This window comes from Mobula birostris, chromosome 1, assembly GCF_030028105.1.
Source record: "Mobula birostris isolate sMobBir1 chromosome 1, sMobBir1.hap1, whole genome shotgun sequence".
Classification (NCBI taxonomy): domain Eukaryota; kingdom Metazoa; phylum Chordata; class Chondrichthyes; order Myliobatiformes; family Myliobatidae; genus Mobula; species Mobula birostris.
Window position 1 is genome coordinate 79,840,497 of NC_092370.1, and position 21,369 is coordinate 79,861,865.

A 21,369-nucleotide genomic window follows, 5' to 3' on the forward strand; every position below is an offset into this window, starting at 1 on the left:
TAGTTTCACGCTTTGGCCTTACAAAACATAACAGTAACATCAAGGAAACCGAGATAACTACCTACCTGTTGAAGTGCCGCAAGATGATACCAAACTTTACCAATATTTTTTAGATGTACAAGAGTAAAAGAGAGGCAAGAGTAGATATTGGAACTCTGGAAAATGATGCTGGAAAGAGAGTAATGGGGACAAGAAAATGGCGGGCAAACTGAGTAAGTATTTTGCATCAGTTTTCTCTATGGAACACACTGGTAGCATTCTGGAAGTTCGAGTGTGTCAAGGGGTAGAAGTGAATACAGTTACTATTATTCTGGAAATGGCACTTGGGAATCTGAAAGGGCTGAAGGTACACAAGTCGCCTAGACATAATGGACTATATGCCAGGGTTCTAAAAGAGGTAGCTGAAGAAATTGTGGAGACATCAGAAATGATCTTTCAAGAATCAATAGAATCTGGCATAGTTCCAGAGGACTGGAAAACTGCAATTGCCATTCCGCTATTCAAGAAGGGAGGGAGGCAGAAGAAAGGACATTATAGGCCAGTTAGCCTAAACTCAGGTTGGGACAATGTTAAATTACATTATTAAGGATGTGGTTTCGGGGTACTTTGGAGGCACATGACAAAAGAATCAATATTTCTAATAAAATTTAGCACATTTCTGGTCATGAATCTTTGTAAATTTTTCCACATATCTGGGGATCAATATACATCTAAGGTTTATTAATGTACAAAAAGCTCTTTGCAATCATAGGTTTGAAGTAATACCAGGTACTGAACTTCAGTCAGTTCTGCTTATCAATTTCTAAGACAGGTTTAACAGGACAAGTCCTGTGATGTGAAAATTCTATACTGTCATTATGAAAACTGCAAAGCTTGCTCAATTCAACCACAAGTATAGTATTCCTTGAGACACTGCTGACAGTTCCATTACTGAGGCTACCAAAAGCAAAACACAGCAGGTGTGGGAAATCTGAAAAAGAATGCTGCTCCAGAATGCTGTTTCTCTCTTCACCAAAGCTGCCTGATCTGAAAACGTCTACCAGTTTCTGTTCATATAGCAATGTATAATTGCTGGAAACAAGCATCATTAATACTGTATTTTGCTGTAACCCAGTTCTACTTTGATGCATTTTAATTCAGTAAACTAAAATTCTGAATGCATAAATACTTTACAGTTGGCTCACTTTATGTAGGATGTTGCTTTCATATTCATTATGAATCCTTTTCTATTAAATATCTGCCAAACATGACAGTTTCAGTCTCAATATGGTATATAATGATCACATTTACAAAGGAAGATGCAGTATGCAATAGATGTGAGCAAATACAATATTTGTGTTGCTAAGCATAATGACAAAAACAGGTTTAATAATTTGAAAATAAAAGAGACAAAATCGTTCAGATAGGAACCACACTGCAGAGTAGCTGGTACAAAAATGAAGCTATGTGAATTTAGCATGTTCTCCATGACCATGGATGTTTTCCAGATCGTGCAGTTCCCTTCTACATACGTGTGACTAGATAGGTTAATTTACACTAGCAGGTAGGTTAATGGTAGAATCTCCAAGTGATGGGAATACAGGAAGAATATTTCATCCTCACTTCCTCAGGAGGCTAAAAAAAAATTGGTGTATCCTATTAACCCTTCAACAATATTGGATTGACTGCGCGAATGCGACGTGTGCATGCAACTGCTTAATCACATGGTGAATCGACTGGGCTTCCTACACATGGGAGTCGCGCACTTTTGGCATAGGCTTTTGAGTGCACTTTTTGTGTCTCGGCAGGCTCAATTTGTAGCACCCACACTACAAGTTGCCCAGCACTTACTGTTACTAACATGACTCAGTAAAAACTTAATCACACTACTGTTGCTGTTCTTGCTCCATACACATGTAACAACCCTTACCAATTTTTAATCAATGCACCAGAGAAAGCATCTTATCTAGATGACTCACAGTATGACAATTGCCCTGCCTGCAATCACAAAAAAAACTACAGAGTTGTGGCAGAGCTCAGCATAACACATAAACCAACTTCCTACCATGGACTCTGATACTTCCCCTCTGTCTTAGTAAAGCAGACAAAATAATCAAAGCCCCCTGATGTTCTCTCTTCTTCCGCTGGGCAGAAGGTAGAAAAGCCTGAAAGCATGTACCACCATGCTCAAGGATAGGAACATTGATCTCATCTCTGCAACAGCAGGGACTTCTGATTAGTTTACCCTCTCCGACAAGCACTGACAGCAGGAAAGTAATAGAGTTATGCACTAAGGCAAATCAAGAGAAGCTGGTAGAGTGTAATATTCACAGAAGAGACAAGAGACTGCAGATACTCTATTAGGGGACAACAAACAAAATACTGGAGGAACTCAGTCAAATAGCACATGGCAAGGGAAGAGGACAGCTAATATTTTAGGTCATTGTGGATAACTTCATTCACCTCAAACCTGAACTGACACCATAACCTACAGACTCACTTTAAACGACTTTACAACTCATGGTCTTGGTAGAATTACCTATTATCATTATTAGTATTTGTATAGATGATCTTTTTTGCACATTGGTTGTCAGTCTTTGTGTAATTTTTCATTGATTCTATTGTATTTCTTTATCCTACTGTGAATACCCACAAGAAAAACCTCAGAGTCATATATGGTAACATATATCACTTTAATAATAAATTTACTTTGAACTTTATTCCCCTCCATAGATGCTGCCTAACTTGCTCAGTTCCTCCGGTATTTCACTCAAGATTTCAAAGTTCAAAGTTAATTTATTATCAAAGTACATGCATATCACTATATACAACCCTGAGATTTATTTTCTTGCAGGCATGCTCAATAAATCCAAGAACCAAAATAGAATCAATGAAAGACCACATGTAACAGATTGGACAAACAGCCAATGTGCAAAAGACAAACTGTGCAAATGCATGAGAGAAAATAGTAATAAATAAACAACAGAGAACAAGAGATGAAGAGAGTATATAGGTTGTGGGAACAGCTTATTTTTTGGTAAGTGAAGTTGAATGAAGGTATTCACACTTGTTCAAGAGCCTGGTTGTTGAGGGGTAATAACTGTTACTGAACCTGGTGGTGCGAGTGCTGAAGCTCCTGTACCTACCTAATGGCAGCAACAAGAGAGCTCGACTTGGGTGGGGGTAGGTCCCTGATGGTGCATGCATGCTGCTTTCTTGTGACAGTGCTCCATGTACATGGATCCAATGGAAAGGAGAGCTTTATGATGGATTGGGCTGCATCCACTACTTTTGGTAAGATTTTCAATTCAAAGGTATTGGTGTTTCTATATCAGACTGTGATGCAACCAGTCAATATACACTCCACATCTACAGAGGTTTGTCAAAGTATTTAATGTCATGCCGAGTTTTTGCAAGCTTCTAAGTAGAGGTGCTGCTATGTTTTATTCGTAATTGCACCTACGATTCCTTTAAAAAAAGTATTCTCCCCTCTTGGAAGTTTTCATGTTTTATTGCTTTACAACAGTGAATCACAGTGGATTTAATTTGGCTTTTTTTTAAAAACACTGATCAATAGAAATTGACTTTATTCAGATTCAGATTTATTATCACCGGCATGTGACGTGAAATTTGTTAACTTCGCAGCAGCAGTTTAATGCAATACATATAGAAGAAAAAAATTAAAATGATAAGTAAATCTTATTCAGAATACTTTATACTATATATATATATATATATATATATATAGAATAGATTAAAAATCATGCAAAAAATGTACTATATATTAAAAAATATGAGGTAGTGTCCAAGGGTTCAATATCCATTTAGGAATCGGATGGCAAAGGGGAAGAAACTGTTCTTGAATCGCTAAATGTGCGCCTCCAGGCTTCTCTACCTCCTGTCCCATCGTAACAGTGAGAGAAGGGCATACTCTGGGTGCTGGGGGTCCTTAATAATGGACGCTGCTTTTCTGAGGCACCGCTCTTTGAAGATGTCCTAGGTACTTTGTAGGCTAGTACCCAAGATGGAGCTGACTAAATTTACAACCCTCTGCAACTTCATTCAGTCCTGTAGAGCAGCCCCCCATACCAGACGGTGATGCAGCCTGTCAGAATGCTCCCCATGGTACATCTATAGAAGTTTTTGAGTGTATTTGTTGAAATACCAAATCTCCTCAAACTCCTAATGAAGTTTAGCCATGGTCTTGCCTTCTTTATAATTACATTGATATGTTGGGACTAGATTAGATCCTCAGAGATCTTGACACCCAAGAACTTGAAACTCCTCACTCTCTCCACCTCTGATCCCTCTATGAGGATTGGTATGTGTTCCTTCATCTTACCCTTCCTGAAGTCCACAATCAGCATTTTCATCTGACGTTGAATGCCAGGTTGTTGCTGCGGCATCACTCCACTAGTTGGCTTATTTCACTCCTGTACGTCAGCAAATCTATAGATGATATTTGAGCTATGCCTAGCCACACAGTCATGGGTATATAGAGAGTAGAGCAGTGGGCTAAGCACACACCTCTGAGATGCACTAGCGTTGATCGTCAGTGAGGAGATGTTATCACCAATCTGCACAGATTGTTGTCTTCCAGTTAGGTAGTCGAGGATCCAATTACAGAGGGAGGTACAGAGGCCCAGGTTCTGCAACTTCTCATTCAGGATTGTGGGAATGATGGTAGTAAATGCTGAACTATAATCGATGAACAGCATCCTGACATACAGTGGTATGCAAAAGTTTGGGCACCCGGTCAAAATTTCTGTTACTGGGGATAGCTAAGCGAGTAAAAGATGACCTGATTTCCAAAAGGCATAAAGTTAAAGATGACATCTCTTTAATATCTTAAGATTACTTTTTTTTATTTCCATCTTTTACAGTTTCAAAACAACAAAAAAGAAAACGGGCCCGAAGCAAAAGTTTGGGCACCCTGCATGGTCAGTACTTAGTAACACTCCCTTTGGCAAGTATCACAGCTTGTAAATGCTTTCTGTAGCCAGCTAAGAGTCTTTCAATTCTTGTTTGGGGGATTTTCACCCATTCTTCCTTGCAAAAGGCTTCCAGCTCTGTGAGATTCTTGGGCCATCTTGCATGCATTGCTCTCTTGAGGTCCATCCACAGATTTTCGATGATGTTTAGGTCGGGGGACTGTGAGGGCCATGGCAAAACCTTCAGCTTGTGCCTCTTGAGGTAGTCCATTGTGGATTTTGAGGTGTGTTTAGGATCATTATCCTGTTGTAAAAGCCATCCTCTTTTCATCTTCAGCTTTTTTTACAGACGGTGTGATGTTTGCTTCCAGAATTTGCTGGTATTTAATTGAATTCATTCTTCCCTCTACCAGTGAAATGTTCCCCATGCCACTGGCTGCAACATAAACCCAAAGCATGAGCGATCCACCTCCCCCCCCCACCGTGCTTAACAGATGGAGAGGTGCTCTTTTCATAAAATTCTGCACCCTTTTTTCTCCAAACATACCTTTGCTCATTGCAGCCAAAAAGTTCTAACTTAACTTCATCAGTCCACAGGACTTGTTTCCAAAATGCATCAGGCTTGTCTGGATGTTCCTTTGCAAGCTTTTGACGCTGAATTTTGTGGTGAAGATGCAGGAAAGGTTTTCTTCTGATGACTCTTCCATGAAGGTCATATTTGTGCAAGTGTCGTTGCACAGTAGAACAGTGCACCACCACTCCAGAGTCTGCTAAATCTTCCTGAAGGCCTTCTGCAGTCAAACGAGGATTTTGATTTGCCTTTCTAGCAATCCTACGAGCAGTTCTCTCGGAAAGTTTCCTTAGTCAACTTGACCTCCACTGTTCCTATTAACTGCCATTTCTTAATTACATTATGAACTGAGGAAACAGCTACCTGAAAACGCTTTGCTATCATCTTATAGCCTTCTCCTGCTTTGTCGGCATCATTTATTTTAATTTTCTGAGTGCTAGGCAGCTGCTTAGAGGAGCCTATGGCTGCTGATTGTTGGGACAAGGTTTGAGGAGTCAGGGTATATATAAAGCTTTGAAATTCGCATCTCCAGGCCGTTCCTAACCATGACTGTGAACAAGCCATAGCCCAAACAAGCTAAATAAGGTCTGAGACCTTGGTAAAAGTTATGAGAGCTCAAATCTCTTGGGGTGTCCAAACTTTTGCATGGTGCTCCTTTCCTTTTTCCCCCACTCTAAAATTGTACAAAACAAAAATAATACACTAATCTTGCTTAAAATGTTGAAAAGAACATTTTATCTTTAACTTTATGACTTTTGGAGATCAGTTCATCTTCTACGCAACTATTCACAGTAACAGAAATTTTGACCAGGGGTGCCCAAACTTTTGCATGCCACTGGAGGTGTTTGTGGTGTCCAGGTGGTCTAAAGGCACGTAGAGAGCCATTGAGATTGATCTGCCGTTGACCTATTGTGGCAATAGGCAAATTGCAATGGGTCCAGTTCCTTACTGAGGCAGAAGTTTAGTCTAGTCATGACCAACTTCTCAAAGCATCTCATCACTGTAGATGTGAGTGCTGCTGGGTGATAGTCATTAAGGCAGCTCACTTTACTCTTCTTAGGCACTGATATAATTGTTGCCTTTTTGAAGCAAGTTATTACTTACATCCTTCAAATACATGAGGAGTAAAATCTTTACATTAGATCTCTGTCTAAATGTGCAATTATAGTAATTTATAATAAATATTATGCACAACAGGACATTCAATATAACAGAAATACAGTTGTGTCAGCATGAGTTAAGCAGTCTAATGGCCTAGTAGAAGAAGCTGTCTTGGAGCCTATTGGTCCTGGCTTATGTTGTGGTACTATTTCCCAGATGATAGCAGCTGGAACAGTTTGTGGTTGGGGTGACTCTGTTCCCCAATGATCCTTCAGGCCCATTTTATACACCAGTCTTTGTAAATGTCCTGACTAGTGGGAAGTTCACATCAAGAGATACACTGGGCTGTCCACATCACTCTCTGCAAAGTCCTGCGATTGAGGGAAGGAAGTACAGTTCCCATACCAGGCAGTGATGCAGCCAGTCAGGATGCTCTCAATTGTGCCCCTATAGAGAGTTCTTAGGATTGGGGGCCCCACACCAAACTTCAACTGTCTGAGGTGAAAGAGGCACTGTTGTGCCTTTTTCACCACAGCCAGTATGTACAGACCACGAGATTCTCAGTGATGTTTATAGCGAGGAACTTAAAGCTGTTCACCATCTCAACCTTAGATCCACTGATGTCAATAGGGGCTAGCCTGTCTCCATTCCTCCTGTACTGCACAACCAGCTCCTCTGTTTTTGCAACACTGAGGGAAAGGTTGTTTTTTTGACACCACTGTGTCAGGGAACTTCATGTCAAAGTGAAAACAGATCTCTACAAAGGTGACCCAAATTAATTACAAACATAAAATACAAAATAATTGATTGCATCAGTATTCACCCTTCAACTCAATATTTCGTAGATGCACCTTTGGCAGTAATGACAATCTTGAGTCTGTATAGATAAGTCTCTATCAGCTTTGCACATCTGGACTGCAATTTTTCTCCATCCTTCTTTACAAAACTGCACAAGCTCTGTCAGATTGCACAGGGATCATGAGTGAACAGCCCTTTTCAAGTTTAGCCACAAATTCTCAATTGGATTGATCTCTGGACTCTCACTTGGCCACTCCAAGACATTAATTTTGTCGTCTTTAAGCCATTCCTGTGTAGCTTCAGCTTTATGCTTGGGGTCATTGTCTTTGCTGGAAAACTCCTCCCAAGTCATATATCTCTTGCAGACTACATCAGGTTTTCCTCCGGGATTTCCCTGTATTTTGCTGCATTCATTTTACCCTCGATCTTCACAAGCCTTCCAGGGCCTGCTGCAGCGAAGCATCCCTATAGCATGATGCAGCCAGCACCATGCTTCAAGTAGGAATGGTGCATTTTTGATTATGTGCAGTGTTTGGCTTACACCACGCATAGTGTTTAGTCTAATAGCCAGAAAGTTCAATTTTAGTTTCATCAGATCATGAAACCTTCTTCCAGCTGACTTCAGAGTTTCCCACATGCCTTCTGGCCAAGATTTTGTGTGAGGTTTTTCCAACAGTGGTTTTCTCTTTGCCATTCTCCCATAAAGCTACAACTGGGCAACAGATGTATGCACAGTTTCAGCCACTGAAACCTGCAACTCCTCCAGAGTTGCCATAGGTCTCTTGGTGGCCTCCCTCAATAATAGTCCCCTTCTTGCACAGTCAGTTTCTGAGGGCTGCCTGCTGTGCCACATTCTTTCCATTTCTTGATGATTGACTTAATTGTACTCCAAGGGATATACAGTAACTTGGAAATTTTCTTGTATCCATCTCCTGACTTGTGCTATTCAACAACCTTTTCAGAGTTGCTTGGAGTGTGCTTTAGTTTTCATGGTGCAGTTTTTGTCAGGGTACTGACTCACCAGTAGCTGGACCTTCCAGATACAGGTGTATTTTTACTCTCATCAACTGAAACACAGATCTCCAATTAATTATATGACTTCTAAAGCTGGCTGCACCAGTAATGATTTGGGTGTCATATTAAGGGGGGGGGGGGGAAGAGGAGAATACATGCAACTATTTTGTGTTTTATATTTGTAATTAATTTAGATCACTTTTAGAGATATGTTTTCACTTCGACACGAGAGTATTTTTCTGTTGATCAGTGTCAAAAAAGCCAAATTAAATCCACTGTGATTCAATGTTGTAAATTGAGAAAACAGATCAAGGGGGTGAATACTTTTTATAGGCAATGTGCAAGGCCAAGGACACATCTTCTGAACTGATAACACATGAATTTAAAGTTGCTGGCCCTCTCCTCTGATAGGACTGACTCATGGACCTCCTGTTTCCAACTCATTAAGTCAATAATCACTTGCTTGGTTTTGTTGACACTGAGTGAGGTGGTTGTGTGGCATCACTCTGCCAGATTTTCAATCATCCTCCTATATGTTGATTCATCACCATATTTGATTCGGCCAAAGATAGTAGTGACATTAGCAAACTTAAACATGGCATTGGAGGGGGTTAAGCACACAGCCTCATAGTGCACCTGTGCTGATTGAGGTCGTGAACAAGATGCCGTTGCCAATCTAAATTGACTGGGGGTCTGCAAGTGAGAAAAATTGAGGATCCAACTGTACAAGGAAATATTGAGGCCAAGGTTTTGAAACTCAATTACTTTTAAAGGGATGATAGTACTGAATGCTGAGCTGCAGCCGATAAAGAGCATCCCGATGAATTACTGTCCAGATGTTCCAGGTTTGAGTGAAGAGCCAATGAACTGGAGTCTGCTGTGGACCTGTTGTGACAATAGGCAAATTGGAGCAGATTTCCAGCGTCTGCAGATTATTGTGTTCAGTTCAACATACTGTGGATTCCTTTAAAGTTTCTCAGATGTTGAAAAACTGGAATGTTGCAGTAATTCCTTCTCAGCAGCAAACCAAATGGATGATTCACATGAGAAGGTACTGGCATGCACTCTAACTTTATCTCACCGCAGATGCCACACAACCAGTTGAGTATTTTTGATTCAATTTGATTTCCAGCATCTGCAATCCTAAGGTTCAGTAACGTAGTAAATTTACTATCTCCTAATTTAGAAAAGGAGCTACAAGTCAGATACTGCTCAATGAAGGACAACTTTATCTTTTGTTCAGTCATTGAAACTGACCAAACCCTCCTATGTCCCACAAGGAAGCATCACATAGATGGAACATGTTTGTTGATCATGTAGTGAAGCAAATTCCTTTAATTGTCTCACTACAAATCCATAACTACACAAAAGACAAACTGCATAAACGATTAATGAATAAAATTACTGGTCTATTAAACATCCAAAAAGCAAACTCTAGTCATAATTATTTATAATAAATTCTTCAAATACAGATTTTATCTTTAAGATAGCATAGTTTCCTTTGATTTAATACAGTTTTGAACTGGTGTTCAACAGACGATGAAAATGAACAGGTTTATGGAGCTTAAAAGGTTAAAGAAGCTTGGCATGACACCAACAAAAATAAACTTCACAAACGTACTGTTAAAAGTATCCTGACTGGTGACATCATGATCTAGTACAGCAACTCCAATGCACAAGAACGCAAGAAGCTGCAGTGGGTAGTGTACTCTACCCAATACATTATGGGTACATCACTACCTACTATCCTAAGTGGCTACATAAGGTATATAGCAACATCCATCAAGTATCCCCACAATCAGACCATTCCATCTTCTTCTGGCTACCATCAGGCAAAAGGTACAGAAGCCTTTCGACTTACACCACTAGGTTCAAAAACAGCTGCTTCCCTTCAACCAATTCTTGAACCAACCTGCATAATTCTAATAATTACCTCCTTGTAGCAATACTATGACCATTTTGATCACTTTGTACTACAATGGACTTAGTTTTAGCTTAACTGTGTTCTTGCAAGACTTGTATACAAGTCATGTTTTCTTGTGTACACTGCTTTTTTTTAATACTTCAATTTCAAAATTTAAAAAAAACAATGAAATCAACAAGAACATACCAGCTCAGACATGTATAAAAATGAAATAAGCAAAAAGAGACATAACATTAGAGGGATCCCTATTGTACAAAGTACTCAAAAATACTAAACATCAAATCTCAAATGAGGGCCGTGAGAAATCAGCTGGGGGGAAATTGCTCATCCGCCTCCAGCCTCGTCCAGGTAGGCAAGAAATGGATCCCAGATAGCCGAAAATTTTTTAATTGAATTGGTTCTCAAGAACCTAAGTTTCTCTATCTGTATGACTGAGATCATATCAGCCATCCATCTCCGAAAGGAAGGGCGAGAAGGCGATTTCCATTCCATCAAGGTAAGTCTTTTGGCAACAATCATCCCCAGCATCAGAGACTGTTGTATGGCTACAGGGAAACAAATAGCAGATTGCAAGCAGCCAAATACAGCGAGACCAGCTTCCAAGGGAAGGACCTTTTATAGGCCTTTGAGTACCAGTCGAATATTTTGGACCAAAATCCAGTCAATAATAGGCAAAACCAAAAGGTGTGTGACAACGTGGCTTCCGTCCCTTGGCATCTATCACACATTGGTGAGACAGAAGGGTAAATCCTATGCAATCTAAGTTTAGAATAATGGAGACAGTGGACAACCTTAAACTGGACCATTTGGTGCCTGCTGTTAACAGAACAAGCCTGTATCATAGACAAGCACTTATCCCAGGCAGCTTCAGATAATTCAATGCCCAACTCCTCTCTCCAGGCATCTCTAATCTTCACAGTAGATGCTACAGTGCAATTATCAAACAAACGTACAAACTTAGAAATGAGACGCCTGGCATCAGGAGGGTTCTTTAAAATATCAAAAAACATGTTTCCCTGGAAGGATTTCAAAATTACAAATCTTAGATTGAATGCAGTATCTAATTTGTAATTAACGAAAAAAGTGCAAATGCGGCAGCTCAAATTTCTCTTTCAGCAGACTAAATGTTGCAAACCGTCCTTCGATGTACAGGTCTTCAATAGAAACTAGACCCTTCTCCCTCCAAGTATAGTAGGTTTTATCTGACCATGATGGTAGAAAGGAGTGATTGAAACAGATTGGTGTTTGTACAGAGGTCTCTGGTAAATTCAGAACAGCCCTAATCTGATTTAGAATCCTGATGGAATTTTTCAAAACAAAACTCAAACTTTTTGAAGTCCCAGGTTCTCTAACTTAGAGAGCAGCATGGACGGCAAGGAGGAATTGACAACAGAGTTAGGTTACCCAGGAGCTAGGTTATCCAGAGCCCCCTGTTGCCAAAACATTAAAGTCCTAGCATTGACAGCCCAATAATAGTGTTTAAATACAGGTAATCCCAGCCATCCTTCAGACTTGGGCTTTTGTAAATGAATTTTCGAAATCCTGTGATACTTATAATTCCAGATATAAGACAATATTATGCAGTCCAATTCTTTAAAGAAAGCTGATGTAAGAAAAAAGGGGAGATTTTGACAAAGATAGAGAAACCCAAGAAGGGAAACCATTTTAATTGAACTTATACGACCAATCATGGACAGAGGTAGGGTTTTCCAACTTTTTATATTCTGTTTAAGTTTTGAAATAAACTCTGCGAAGTTTAATTTGAATATTAATTTAGGATCTTTGGGGATTGTCAAGCCAAGATAAGTAAAGGGATCTTTAACTACTTTGAACGGGACACTTTCCAAAAAGCCCCGCGTGTAGTCGTTGGAGAGGGGCACAAAGTCACTTTTTGCCCAATTGATTGAGTATCCTGACAGCCTGCCAAAAGAGGTAATTAAATCTAGAAGAAGAGGGACTGACTTTTCTGAGTTTTGTAAGTAGAGTATCACATCATCAGCATATAAACTAATAAGTGTGTCTATACCTCCCACTTTCAAACCCAGAATATTTGGGTGACTTCTTATTTTTAGGGCACGGGGCTCTACCGCGACGGCAGAAAGGGCCAGCGAGAGAGGCCCCCCGCTGGACTGAACGGTGTAGGGGAAGCAGAGTTGACTTGTCACCATTAGTTATAATAGAACACATTGGGCTGGTGTATATCAGTTTTACCCAAGATACAAATGACTCCCCGAACCCAAACCTGTAAAGTGACTCAAACATGTAAGGCCACTCAATATGGTCAAAAGCCTTCTGTGCATCAAGGAACAAAATTGCTGCCCCATTAGCTTTCCCATGATCAGCATATATACTATTAAGGAGGTATCTGACATTGGAAAAAGAGAACCTACCTGGGACAAATCCTGTCTGATCAGATGAATGATAGATGACAAATACTTATTTAGTTGGTTAGCCAGCATTTTAGTAATTACCTTTCTATCGAAATTCTGAAGTGCAATGGGCCTATAGCTGGCCGGGTCTGTTTCCTCTTTACCTTTCTTTAAAATGAGGGAAATGTTAGCCTCGTACAATGTCCTAGACAAAGCTTTATCTCTCTTACAGCAAGATATCATTCTGAGGAGAAGAAGTGGGCAAGGATATCACAGAATTCCTTCTAAAATTCACAGCCAAATCCATCCGGCCCAGCAGCCTTGCCGGATGGAAATGATTTAACGGCAGAAGTTATTTCTTCCAATGTGAAGTCAGAATCTAAGTCCTCCCTAGAAGCGTCACTAAGTTTCAGCATTACAAAAGAATCAGTCATTCAAATCAGATTGAGTGGCATTGCATTTAGAGGTGTAGAGTTAGCTGTAAAATTCTTTAAAACAGTCATTTATCTCCTTGGGGTTAGTTAACAGGGTACCTGCCCTCGATCTAATGCAATGAATTTACCTTAGGGCCTGGGCACCCCTGAGCTGCCGTGCCAAGAGCCCCTCAGGCTTGTCCACCATTTCAAAATGCTTTTGTCTTAACTTTAAGAGGTTATTTATTTGAACACCCAAGATACAATTGTACTCATATTTAAGCTTCATTATTTTATTATAATCTTCAGAGGACTTCGAAGCCTGGTATGTTGCTTCGAGGGTTGGGAGAGTATTCTCAATCTCTAATAATCATCCTTCTCTCTCCCTCTTAGCAGCGGATTCATATGAAATTATATACCCACGAATTACAACTTTTAATGTCTCCCAGAGTGTGGAATCTGACACCTCGCCGTTATCGTTAATTTCTATAAAATCTTTTAATCTGGTGGTGATATATTCTATAAATTTCTTATTGGTGAGTAGGGAGGGGTTAAAATGCCAGGAATAGATTCGTTTGGAAAGGGAGAGGTTTAGGGACATTGTCAAGGGGCTATGGTCAGAAATTAGTCTATTATGATATTTTGTATTGGTAACACAAGATATTAAATGAGAGTCAACCAAAAAATAGTCTATTCTACTATAAGATTTGTGTGCATGAGAATAATAGAATAGTCCTTGTCAGTGGGATGTTGAACTTACCAAATATCTACTAAATTCCTAGATCTAATCAAATTATTTAGGCCCTGCACTGACACAATATTTGAGGGTGTTGTGTACACTGCTTTATCGGATGCTATGTACCTCTAATGGTCTACTACTACTATGTCGACTCAGGCCTAGGGGGCCGGCGTCGGGCAACCTCTAATGGCGCTGAAACTTTATCCAATGCACCTGTGCATACCTGTACTCCTGCATGTGACAAACTTGATTTTGACTTCTTACTGTCAATCTGCAAGGACTATTGTACAATGAATCATGGAATTTTATTTTTCTTAAGTTCTCAGCATTACATTCCCAATTCACACACAAAGCCCTCTCCATTGAGTACATGCAGAAGGAGTGCTGCCACAAGAAAACAGCATCCACATCGCTCCTAACCTGGCCTCCTGTATATCTGTGAGCTCCGACATAGATTGGGAGACCGCTTCATCCAGCACCTTCACTCCGTCCACCACAAAAAGCAGGATTTCCCGGTGCCCATTTCAACTCCATTTCCCATTCTTATTCCAACGTCAGTCCACAGCCTCCTCTACTGCCACGATGAAGCCACACGCAGGTTGGAGGAGCAACACCTTAGATTGCGTCTGGGTAGCTTGCAACCTGATGCCACGAACACCAATTTCTCAAACTTCCAGTAATTGCCCCCTTCCTCTCTGTCACCATTCTCATTTCCCTCACAGCTTCTCTTTTTAACTGTCTGTCACCTCCCTCTGGTGCCCTTCCCACTTCCCTTCCTTCCATGGTCTTCTGTCCTCTCCAGCTCTTTATCTCTTTCACCAGTCAACTTCTCAGCTCTTTACTTCACCTCCTCCCCTAGTTTCACCATCATGTGCCATGTGTGCTTCTTCCTCCCCTCTTCTCCCCACCTCCTTGTTCTGACTTCTTCCCTTCTTTTCCAGTCCTGATAAAAGATCTCTGCCTGAAACATCAACTGTTTATTCTTTTCTATAGATTCTGCCTGGCCTGCTGCTCCTCCAGCATTGTGTGTGTTGCTTTGGATTTCCAACATCTAGAGATTTCCTCATGTCCATATTAAGAAGCCCACCATTCAGGCCAAGCACCCTTCTCACTGCCATCAGGGAGGAGGTACAGGAGCCTTAGGTCCCACACCACCAGGTTCAGGAACAGTTATTACACTAATATCATCAGGTTCCTGAACTGGAGTGGATAATTCCATGACCTCATCACTGAAACTAATTCCACAACCTAAGGAGATAAAAGTTGCTGGTGAACGCAGCAGGCCAGGCAGCATCTTTAGGAAGCAGTACAGTCGACGTTTTAGGCCGAGACCCTTCGTCAGGACCAACCTCCTCCCCTGACGAAGGGTCTCCGCCCGAAACGTCGACTGTAACTCTTCCTAGAGATGCTGCCCGGCCTGCTGCTGGGTTCACCAGCAACTTTTATGTGTGTTGCTTGAAATTCCAGCATCTCCAAGATTTCCTTGTGTTTGGACTCACTTTCAAGGACTCTACATCTTATGCTCTCAGTATTATTTACTTATTCTTATTTGCACAATTTATTTTGTTCAGTGTATTTGTCAGTCTTGATGTGTAAGTCTTTCACTAATTTTGTTTTTCTGTGAACACCTGCAAGAAAATGAATCTCAAGGCAGCAAATGGTGACATATGTACTTTGACAATAAATTTACTTTGAACTTTGAATTGTCATTGAACCTAGAAACAGCAAAATGTTTTTTTTAAATGCTTATCCTAAGTAATTACTTCAAAACTATCTTGACGAATATTCATTTTGGTAGCCTGATGTCAAAAATTAGCTGTCATTGACTGCTTTGACTCATGAAATGGGCAGAAGTTTGACAAATGAAATAATGCATAATGTATGAAGTGATAAGTTTTATAAATCTATAGGCAATATAAGCAGTGCAAAGTTAATGGAGTCACTGGAACAGAAATATGACTACTGTAAATTCTAGTGTATAAGCCGACCCTGAGTAGCCGACCCCCCATTTTCAAGGTTAAAAAAGTGACTTTTTCACGTTACCTTTGTATAAGCCAACCCCTTTTGTAGAGATTTTTGATTTAACCAGAAAAGATCACAAGATCTCACATGCCGGTACTCAGCTTTGCCGGATCCAGAACCTGGAAGTTTTGTGAACCAGTACCTGCTAAGAAAATAGGCCTACACATTCTAGAGCATTATAAGCCAACTCTTAATAAATAAATCAGGGAGGGAAGTTTTGGATTAGGTTCCCAATGGTAAAGAATCCTCTGAAATGTAACCCCCGTGGATCCATTTAGCGCCCATCGTAATCTCATTAAACATAACACGGGGTGGCGGGATCAGTACATGTACTCAGTATTGAGTCTGCGACCACCATGTACAAAGATTAAAACGAATGCGATATGATGCTGGCTTCAAGCTGCAGGTTGTTGATTTGGCTAAAGGAACGAATAATTCTGCAGCTGCTAAGAAATTTAGTGTAAACGAGAAACAAGTGAGAGAGTGGTGAAAGGCAGAGGACACACTGAGAGAAATGCCAAAGACGAAATGTGCAAACAACAGGAAAACATGCCAGTGGCCAGAACTAGAAGAAAAAGTTTTAGAGTGGGTGAATCACCAGCGACCGTCTGGATACATTTGATTTGAGTTCAAGCGTTGAAATGGCCGAAAAACACCGTGAGGTCAGCGAAAACTTCAAAGCTACGCGAAGTTGGTGTACCCGATTTATGAACAGATATGATCTTGTGTTGAGACAAAAAACAAAGATTGCTCAGAAGTTGCCAAGCGACCTTGAGAATAAAATTACGGCCTTCCAATCATTTGTAATCAAGCATCGAAAGGCACATTCTTACCCGCTCTCACTGATTGGTAACATGGACAAGACACCAATGTTCTTTGATTTTGCTGGCAACTGCGCTGTCAATCAGGAGGAGAAAACAGTCCTTTTCAAAACAACTGGATACGAGAAGCAACATTTTACTGTCGTATTAATGTGTATGGCTGATGGGACCAAACTACCACCAATGGTAAACAACAGGAATTCTGCAGATGCTGGAAATTCAAGCAACACACATCAAAGTTGCTGGTGAACGCAGCAGGCCAGGTAGCATCTCTAGGAAGAGGTACACTCGACGTTTCAGGCTGAGACCCTTCGTCAGGACTAACTGAAGGAAGAGTTAGTAAGAGATTTGAAAGTGGGAGGGGGAGGGGGTGATCCAAAATGATAGGAGAAGACAGGAGGGGGAGGAATGGAGCCAAGAGCTGGACAGGTGATTGGCAAAGGGGATATGAGAGGATCATGGGATAGGAGGTCCGGGGAGAAAGACAGGGGGGGGGGACCCAGAAGATGGGCAAGGGGTATAGTCAGAGGGACAGAGGGAGAAAAAGGAGAGTGAGAGAAAGAATGTGTGTATAAAAATAAATAATGGATGGGGTACGAGGGGGAGGTGGGGCATTAGCGGAAGTTAGAGAAGTCGATGTTCATGCCATCAGGATGGAGGCTACCCAGACGGAATACAAGGTGTTGTTCCTCCAACCTGAGTGTGGCATCATCTTTAAAGTAGAGGAGGCCGTGGATAGACATGTCAGAATGGGAATGGGATGTGGAATTAAAATGTGTGGCCACTGGGAGATCCTGCTTTCTCTGGCGGACAGAGCGTAGGTGTTCAGCAAAGCGGTCTTCCAGTCAGCATCGGGTCTCGCCAATATATAGAAGGCCACATCGGGAGCACCGGACGCAGTATATCACCCCAGCCAACTCACAGGTGAAGTGTCGCCTCACCTGGAAGGACTGTCTGGGGCCCTCAATGGTGGTAAGGGAGGAAGTGTAAGGGCATGTGTAGCACTTAGAAACATAGAAACATAGAAAATAGGTGCAGGAGTAGGCCATTCGGCCCTTCGAGCCTGCACCGCCATTTATTATGATCATGGCTGATCATCCAACTCAGAACCCCGCCCCAGCCTTCCCTCCATACCCCCTGATCCCTTTAGCCACAAGGGCCATATCTAACTCCCTCTTAAATATAGCCAATGTACTGGCCTCAACTGCTTCCTGTGGCAGAGAATTCCACAGATTCACCACTCTCTGTGTGAAGAAGTTTTTCCTAATCTCGGTCCTAAAAGGCTTCCCCTTTATCCTCAAACTGTGACCCCTTGTTCTGGACTTCCCCAACATCGGGAACAATCTTCCTGCATCTAGCCTGTCCAATCCCTTTAGGATTTTATACGTTTCAATCAGATCCCCCCTCAATCTTCTAAATTCCAACGAGTACAAGCCCAGTTCATCCAGTCTTTCTTCATATGAAAGTCCTGCCATCCCAGGAATCAATCTGGTGAACCTTCTTTGTACTCCCTCTATGGCAAGGATGTCTTTCCTCAGATTAGGGGACCAAAACTGCACACAATACTCCAGGTGTGGTCTCACCAAGGCCTTGTACAACTGCAGTAGTACCTCCCTGCTCCTGTACTCAAATCCTCTCGCTATAAATGCCAGCATACCATTCGCCTTTTTCACCGCCTGCTGTACCTGCATGCCCACTTTCAATGACTGGTGTATAATGACACCCAGGTCTCGTTGCACCTCCCCTTTTCCTAATCGGCCACCATTCAGATAATAATCTGTTTTCCTATTTTTGCTACCAAAGTGGATAACTTCACATTTATCCACATTAAATTGCATCTGCCATGAATTTGCCCACTCACCCAACTTATCCAAGTCACCCTGCATCCTCTTAGCATCCTCCTCACAGCTAACACTGCCACCCAGCTTCGTGTCATCCGCAAACTTGGAGATGCTGCATTTAATTCCCTCATCCAAGTCATTAATATATATTGTAAACAACTTGTTCCGCTTACAAGGGTAAGTGCCAGGAGGGAGATCAGTGGGGAGGGATGGGGGGGACGAATGGACAAGGGAGTCGCGTAGGGAGCGATCCCTGCGGAATGTGGGGGGGGGGGAGGGAAAGATGTGCTTAGTGGTGGGATCTCGTTGGAGGTGGAAGAAGTTACGGAGAATAATATGTTGGACCCAGAGGCTGGTGGGGTGGTAGGTGAGGCCCAGGGGAACCCTATTCTTAGTGGGGTGGCGGGAGGATGGAGTGAGAGCAGATGTACGTGAAATGGGGGAGATGCGTTTGAGAGCAGTTGATGGTGGAGGAAGGGAAGCCCCTTTCTTTAAAAAAGGAGGACATCTCCCTCGTCCTAGAATGAAAAGCCTCATCCTGAGAGCAGATGCGGCGGAGACGGAGGAATTGCGAGAAGGGGATGGCATTTTTGCAAGGGACAGGGTGAGAAGAGGAATAGTCCAGATAGCTGTGTGAGTCAGTAGGCTTATAGTAGACATCAGTGGATAAGCTGTCTCCAGAGACAGCGACAGAAAGATCTAGAAAGCGGAGAGAGGTGTCGGAAATGGACCAGGTAAACTTGAGGGCAGGGTGAAAGTTGGAGGCAAAGTTAATGAAGTCAACAAGCTCAGCATGCGTGCAGGAAGCAGCACCAATGCAGTCGTCGATGTAGCGAAGGAAAAGAGGGGGACAGATACCAGAATAGGCACGGAACATAGATTGTTCCACAAAGCCAACAAAAAGGCAGGTATAGCTAGGACCCAGACGGGTGCCCATAGCTACACCTTTAGTTTGGAGGAAGTGGGAGGAGCCAAAGGAGAAATTATTAAGAGTAAGGACTAATCCGCTAGACGGAGCAGAGTGGTGGTAGAGGGGAACTGATTAGGTCTGGAATCCAAAAAGAAGCGGAGAGCTTTGAGACCTTCCTGATGGGGGATGGAAGTATATAGGGACTGGACATCCATGTGAAAATAAAGTGGTGGGGGCCAGGGAACTTAAAATCATCGAAAAGTTTAAGAGCGTGAGAAGTGTCACGAACATAGGTAGGAAGGGATTGAACAAGGGGGGATAAAACTGTGTCGAGGTATGCAGAAACGAGTTCGGTGGGGCAGGAGCAAGCTGAGACAATAGGTCTGCCAGGACAGGCAGGTTTGTGGATCTTAGGTAGGAGGTAGAAATGGGAAGTGCGAGGTGTGGGAACTATAAGGTTGGTAGCAGTGAATGGGAGATCCCCTGAGCGGATAAAGTCGGTGATGGTGTGGGAGACAATGGCCTGGTGCTCCTTAGTGGGGTCACGGTCGAGGGGTAAGTAAGAGGAGGTATCCGCGAGTTGTCGCTGTGGCTCGGCAAGGTAGAGGTCAGTACGCCAGACTACAACAGCACTCCCCCTTATCGGCGGGTTTAATAATAAGGTTAGGATTAGTGCAGAGGGAGTGGAGAGCAGAGCGTTCCGAAGGAGTGAGGTTGGAATGGGAACAAGGTGCGGTGAAGTCGAGGCAGTTGATGTCCTGTCGGCAGTTAGCGATAAAGCCACACTCAGGTTGGAGGAACAACACCTTATATTCCGTCTGGGTAGCCTCCAATCTGACGGCATGAACATCGACTTCTCTAACTTCCGCTAATGCCCCACTTCCCCCTCATACCCCATCTGTTATTTATTTTTATACACACATTCTTTCTCTCACTCTCCTTTTTCTCCCTCTGTCCCTCTGACTATACCCCTTGCCCATCCTCTGGGTTCCCCCCGCCCTTGTCTTTCTCCCCGGACCTCCTGTCCCATGATCCTCTCATATCCCCTTTGCCAATCATCTGTCCAGCTCTTGGCTCCATCCCTCCCCCTCCTGTCTTCTCCTATCATTTTGGATCTCCCCCTCCCACTTTCAAATCTCCTACTAACCCTTCCTTCAGTTAGTTCTGACGAAGGGTCTCAGCCTGAAACGTCGACTGTACCTCTTCCTAGAGATGCTGCCTGGCCTGCTGCATTCACCAGCAACTTTGATGTGTGTTGCTACCACCAATGGTGATTTTTAAGAGGAAAACATTCCCAAAGAAAGAAAAATTCCCGCAGGGTGTTGTTTACATTCAAGAACGCAGCTGGATGGACGAAGCAGGTTGCTTGAAGTGGGTTAAAGAGGTGTGGTGTCGACATCCCGAAGGTTTCAGAAAGGAAAAGTCGCTACTTGTCTGGGACATGTTCAAAGAGCACTTGTCAGGTGAGACAAAGATTGACAATCCTTATGATATGGTGACTGCCGAAGAATGGGACACAATTTTCCGATAGTCAGATAATGAAGTGTGACAGAGTTTCAAGCTCTGAATGTTTGAAGACAACAGCGTGTACAAGTAAATTGAGAAACAGAATGTGTTTTGTAGATCTTTTCTTTTGTGTAGATTTCATAAGCGTTTGTATTTTCTTTTATATTTGACTCAAAAACAGCCAATAAGTATGACCTGTCTTCCGTGTACTGGTGTCCCCCACTTTTCGAACGTTTGCTTTACGAAACCTCGCTGTTACGAAAGACCTACATTAGTTACCTGTTGTCGCTAACAGAAGGTGTTTTCACTGTTACAAAAAAAGGCAGCGCGCAAAAAAAAAAAGCAGCTTGCACCCCTAACAGCCGCTCCTCCCCCGGATTCAGAACTGCATTCTAGCCAGCATTGCTTAAACATGTGCCTGTGAGCATCC

At 42.2% G+C, this 21,369-nt stretch overlaps 1 protein-coding gene across 2 annotated transcripts in view; it reads right to left on the minus strand.

The window, feature by feature from the left end:
* b4galt6 (UDP-Gal:betaGlcNAc beta 1,4- galactosyltransferase, polypeptide 6) overlaps nucleotides 1-21,369 on the minus strand; it is a 107,934-nt gene that overhangs the window by 62,104 nt on the left and 24,461 nt on the right. The window lies entirely within an intron of this gene.